Consider the following 6,469-nt stretch of genomic DNA (forward strand, 5'->3'; position numbering starts at 1 on the left):
GATGATTTTTTACAAGTTTGAATAAGGAGTTTCTCTTTTTAATTTTTCTACAAATAAAATCATTTATCCAAGGTTTTATTTGTTTTATTTTTTTATTAAGAGTTAATATTTCTTCACTTTGTTTTATATATATCTGAAATAAGTCAATGAAAGAGTCAAAAGCAGACGACGGGTCCTGATCGTTGTAAACATCAGACCAGTCGGCTTCACGCAACAGCTGTCTCAGCTTATCATAGTTGACGCGCGTCCTGAGCGGCTGAGAGGTTGGCAAGGGGTCGTCCCCCTCCCCATCCCCACCGGCCAGTGATAAGCGCACACACAACAGTGAGTGGTCAGTGATACCGGCGTGTATTGTTGAGACATCCACTAACATCCTGTATCGGCACGCAATACGGGCGAAAACATGATCAATACAGGTGGCCGAGTCTGCCGCAATCCTTGTAGGCTCATGATTTAAACTTTCTAATCCATTCATCGCCAATAACCTCAGATAGCTATCAACAAGTTGCGTGTTTTCTAATATATTTATATTCAAATCACCAACAATAAAAAAATATTGATATTTATTGAAACTATTTAAAACTACTGAGAACTCATTAATGAAAGAATCTATTGAATGGAAATATAATCTGTATACAGATAATAAACAAATTTCATAACCAAGAATACTAATTATAATTTTTAAGGCATCAGCTGTTTGCATTTGAACTATTGAAGAATGTATAACTGAAATTGAACTTTTAACATAAACCGCAATGCCACCTGATCTATAACTATCGTTACAATTTGAATACAAAACATAGTTAGGTATTGAATATTGATTTATTTCGTTACTATTAATCCATATTTCTGACAGAATAATTATATCAGGATAAGTCTTTTTCTGTGACATTTCTAATAAAAATAGATCAAAATTTTTCCTAATACTTCTAATGTTTTGATGAATTAGTTTAACTAAAAAACTACTAATTATTGCTGAAAAAATAAACTATTTACAAGAAAAAAATAGTTAATAATGATAATGAAGAAAAGAAAATATAGAGCTAGGAAAAAAAAAAATATACATGATATAATCTACATTTATACATACATATATACATATAAATGTATACATCTACATACACACGCACATAAAACATATTGAAACAGAACAGTTATAAAAATCAAAAAACTAAGTTAGCCTATACCTTGCTTAAGTCAGCCTGGCAAGTTACATGGACTACTCGAGCAGATTCCTCCCTCCGTAAGAAGATCTTGCCGTTGCGGACCCACAGGAACTTGTAGTTCTTCTCCCGCTTCAACCTTCTCGCCTCGCCCAGAAGCTTCCTCCTCGTCAGCGTCAGGGACTCGTTGATGTAGACCGGCTGGTCTACCCCCAGGTTCATATGCCGAGTAGAAAAGCTGCTTTTGACCCTCCGTTTCCTCAGGAATTCTTCTTTATCTAGTCGGCTGACGAATTTAACGATGATCCCCGGTGGCAAGTTGTTGGGACCAGACTTATTTCCCAAACGGTGACAGGCATCGATCATAGATCTGGTTATATCCATATCTAAGACCTTTCCCACTTCCTTCACCACAGAGACGACGTCTTCATTCTTCTCCTGCAGGACGCCATAGATCTCAACAGTATTTCTTCTGGAGTACTGCTCCTGTTCTTCTATTCGACCTTCTGTTTCTACCTTTGTCTTCAAAACATTATTTTCTTGTACAAGTTCTTCAATTTTTTTCCGACACTTTTCTAGCTCTTCTGTTTGTTTCTTAACTGCATCAGTGCTATCGTCGATTTTTAAGTACAAAGTCTCAATGGACGAATTGAAGTTGGACTCCATATGTTTCTGACCTTGTTCCATTTCGAGAATTTTTTTCATGATATCTTCAAGGGTGAGTTTCCCCTCCAATGATTGAGACTCGAACCTCATGCTCTTGCGTCGCTCGGACCCACAGGGTTGGCACCGCCACACGAGGCTGTCGGCTGTTACACACTCCACATCTGCTTTACTCATCTTCAGGCAACTTGCGTGAAAATCCTTATTACAGTCATTACACGTTAACCTCAGTTGTTTCGTAGTAACAGCTCTGACACACTGGCCACAGTTGGACATTGTAAAGCAGTAAACAAAAATATACACAATAATATAATTTTATAAACACAGATAAACCTCTAGATCACTTTTTCTTGAAAAACACAATTTAAGATTATATGATGATCAGATAAACGCACAGGTTAGTAATACTCATAGACACATGAAAGCGAACTTTCTCCTGAGCGAGCTCTTATCAGTCACGACCTTTACCTCTGAGCGCCGACTCATCACTGTCATACTAGATTGAAGAAGTATGACTAATCTTTAGTGAGTTTAGGATCAATGATCTTCTGGCAAGGAATGAAATGGAGCATTTCTCCAAGTGAGTTTCACGGAATGGGTTCATGAAACAACTTTCATCATAGCTGCATGATTCAAATACGTATAAAAGAGAGACGAACACCTTGATATCGACACAGATAACTTCTATGCTACCGGAAAGTTTGATACAATCCCAACTCCCCAGATGACAGTACAGATAAACGTAAAGAGGATGTCACCATTCCCATAGAATCTTATTTTTGATCCACATGTCCACATGTTTTGCAGACATAAGGATTTAATTCAATTGAATTTATTTACATATTTATATTTTACAATCAGTTGACTATATATATATATATAGTGATGTCCTCTGAAATTGCAGCAGATATTGTAAATAACAATCTGCATATCATTTATGGCTGCTGTCAGAGGGAGGTTCTTAGAGTCAGTCCTGAGATAACAATACTAGTTTCATTCATCAACTAGTAGTGGTAGTGCATCCCTCTGTATCTTCAAAGAAGTAATGTATCCGGAGATTACTTTAGGCTATATCAAAAAGTAACGTTGAATGTCCATCTAGATAATGTGTTCTAATAGTGTCCATCAGAGCAAAATGGTTTCCTAAGAGAACTTGAAGCTCTGTTGGAATGTCCTGAGGTTTGAAGCTGGACATCAGCCACTGGTTATTTAAGTCAGTTATCAGAACTCAAATTACATTTTGTTTCCTACTATGATGGCAGAGAGCACAACAGATAGTATAAACTCTTAAGCCTACAAAGGCCATTCGTAGTACTCATTCTAATGCACGAGAGGTGTAACAACTTGTTGCTCCAGAAAAATTTAAAACAGAAGTACAACTTGCCAGCACACATGCTACTTACCAATAGTAACTTGAGGTAGAGTCTAGTTTGTGTAGTAAAATTCTCATGTATTGAAGAACATTTCAATTTTTGTGTATCAGGAAGGTTATATTGTGCTGACAGATCAAATAAATAATTTGGTCTGTTATCTATTCTCGGTTCCAGACTGAGTCAAGAATATTGAGATTTTACTCATATATACTAAAAAACAGTATGGTATGCTGATAACTCCATAATAGAAACTCGATGATTTGTTGTTTGAGTCAGACTGTTTAAATATCTACCTACGGGGAGAATTGAGGATTTTAGTACCATATTTCACGCCATGCAATCCATATTTGTGTCAAATTAAGAAAGGCATCACATAAATGTATTTTGGTCATATAGAACATAGCTACACTTAAAGCAGTTAATTCAGCTAAATCTCTTCCAAAAGTGTACAAGCAAACCTTGCAGATCATTACAAACTGTGGAAATGCCAAAGTCTGTGTATAATTATTTTGATGATATGAGCCACAGGTTGCAAACTTTGGAAACACCAAAGCCTGTGGTATAATTATTTTTATGGTAAGAGCCACAGTCATCACTCAGCCATAGTATTTATTGGAAACATTTTGGAAACGCCTCCCTTGCCTACTCTTTGGAAAACCCCTTTGTCAAAGGCCCTACCATAGAGTATATACATCCAATAATATTACAAATGTGAAAGTGCTTTTGTTTGTTTGCTTTGTTTTCACCTGTAAACTATTTAACCGATTGTACCGAAATCGTACATGGACATTCTTACGGAGCCTGTTATGAAAATAGGTCTATTCTTATTTCAAAAATCCCTCTGGGATATGCTCCCCTGGTCTTTAAAGTAGCGGAAAATCCCATCTGGGTCTCTAAAGGTATGAAATATTAATGTAATGAGCATGTCTAATGCAGACAACTGTTCTATGTAAACATTTTTATTATTTTCAATTTGTTTACATTTATAGTGAGTACTAATATAATTTCTAATAATGGTAGTAATAACCATTATTTATAAAGCCGTTTTAGATTTCAGCGATTAGGTACTCATTACTACTCATCTACCATAGAAAATGTCTTAAAACACAAGATAGTCAGAATTTGACACCAAAAGACTCCCTTTCAAGCAGTCTGCAGGAACTGTGCTAAATGAAAGTTCGCTGGACTGTCTTTTTGAACTAATGTAACAATTCCAGCTCTAAATGTGATAAAGATTTTTCAGTTTATAAAGAAGCAAACACGTAGTTTCATTGTTAATATAGTTATAACTGTACATTTTTACCAAATACTAAGTATTATATCTAAGATACAATGTTACTATCTAACTTTGACTATAAATTTAAAGACTGTTATAAAACCTAAATTAGTTGTCTTTTGACAAAAGTAGGCTTCTCAAAGGTGTGTATGTACGAGTATATATATTTTCTTGATCAGTAAAAAGGCAAACTAACCATTGATCGAAACCTGAGAAATTGTGTGTGAAGCTGCGGGTAACTGCTAGTACTATATAATACATTACTTTACGGCCCTTGTGTTGCACTCTCTAAATTCCTCCTTTCACTAAATAGGAAGCAACTAAGAATAGCAGTTGGATTAAGCACCAGTTATTGTCACTTCGGGAATCTTTTCAATATGCTTCTTTTATCGACATTCTGCATGTCGTCTTTTCGGACAATCAGAAGAAAAAGTCTAAGAGCAGATCATATTACACTGAAAGTGGTTAAGGAGAGTAAGTCTTCGGTGCTATCCAGATCGATGCTGTTAAAGGGGAAATTCGTGTTTTGAGAGGTCTTAGACCTAGCTAAGGGTATCATAGCTTGATCGTAGGGATCTTAAATGGTTCTTGATGAGCTGTTGTGGTTCAAAGGTACTAATAAAAAGATTACGTACTTAATCTTGAGTATTAACGTACAATATATTTGAAATAAATTAGCTCAATAATGGTTTTTGTGAATTTATATGGTTGGTTTTAAAGCACAGGTAAATAAGTAATTATAAAAATACCTAATAAGATTGAGAGGACTCTAATGATTAGTGTAATTCCTTAAAACCTCTTAATATAGAAAATTGTCATTAAAATTATCACTAGTATACGAGAATACCCCTGATTAGATTGCAAAATTGTTTCTTAGCAAATAATATGACATAATTATAAATTAGGCTCTATATTTTGCCACAGGTTACGATGATTTTTGTGATATATTGTTACTTGGGTGATATTGCGATTAAGGAATCGTGTAAGAATTCATCTTGAAAGTACTTAATTAGTTCTACTTATAAGGAAACCGAATTTGAGCTTTATAGTCTTCGTAGTCTTTGAGAACGCCACTGTGAATAGTGGACAGAATCTCTAAGCAAACTTGTAAAATAATATATTGGAGCCACCACTTCGAGAACATTGTTTAAGGATAGCAGAATTTGAGCTGTGTTAACCAAGACCTTTCGATGGTAGTTAAGAAAAAAATAAATTTTATGAATATTGGTAAGTCGAGTTTTAATGTGCAGAATAAACAAAATCATAATTTTAATTTATGATTTAAATAAAATGTTTACCACTTGAAAATCGAATTTACTTTTGTCTTATTGTATTAACGGTATAACAATATGACCTATCCAGCAACATTTGTTAACTTCATGTGTTCGAGAGCAGCATTTTGAAATGTGAAATAAATCTGTCAACACCTCAATGTAATCAAGTTTTTGAGCTACAATGTTCATAAAAAAATATTAGATAATAGTTTGAATCAGTTCCTTAAAATATTTTTATAGCTATGTACTACAGTTTATAGTAATAAGGTTTGAGAAGGTTTTTAATACAGTTAACTGTGGGAGACAGACATAAGTTGGAAAAATCACGATTGTATTTGTTTAAAAAAACAAATATCATACAATTCCCCCTTTTTTAAATCTATAGCATGTACTAACATCACTGTCCAACAAGTAGAAATTAAATGCTCATTAATCGTATTAATATATTTATCATAAATGACACAGTCTAGGTTTCTAAAGTGAAACATTTTTTGTGTTTCTAATAATAACACAGTTCATAGCTGTTCATAAACACATCTGCTCCCTATGTTATAGCGGAGCCTCAGATGTGTTGCCGTGCCTTCTCAAATTATAAGTATAGAACCTCATCCAATAAAAATGAGGTACTTTGACTAGCTCCCATTGCCATAAAATCCAAGATTTGGTTTCGTAAATTTACCATGCCCCGAGAGATGTTAGATAAATGAATGATTGGCAGTT

At 34.5% G+C, this 6,469-nt stretch overlaps 1 protein-coding gene across 1 annotated transcript in view; it reads left to right on the top strand.

Moving 5' to 3' along the window:
- Positions 1–6,469, top strand: part of LOC124359386 (sestrin homolog) — a 209,442-nt gene that overhangs the window by 13,636 nt on the left and 189,337 nt on the right. The gene's annotated exons all lie outside the window — the stretch shown is intronic.

Source organism: Homalodisca vitripennis, chromosome 4 (assembly GCF_021130785.1).
Source record: "Homalodisca vitripennis isolate AUS2020 chromosome 4, UT_GWSS_2.1, whole genome shotgun sequence".
In the NCBI taxonomy this organism is placed as follows: Eukaryota; Metazoa; Arthropoda; class Insecta; order Hemiptera; family Cicadellidae; genus Homalodisca; species Homalodisca vitripennis.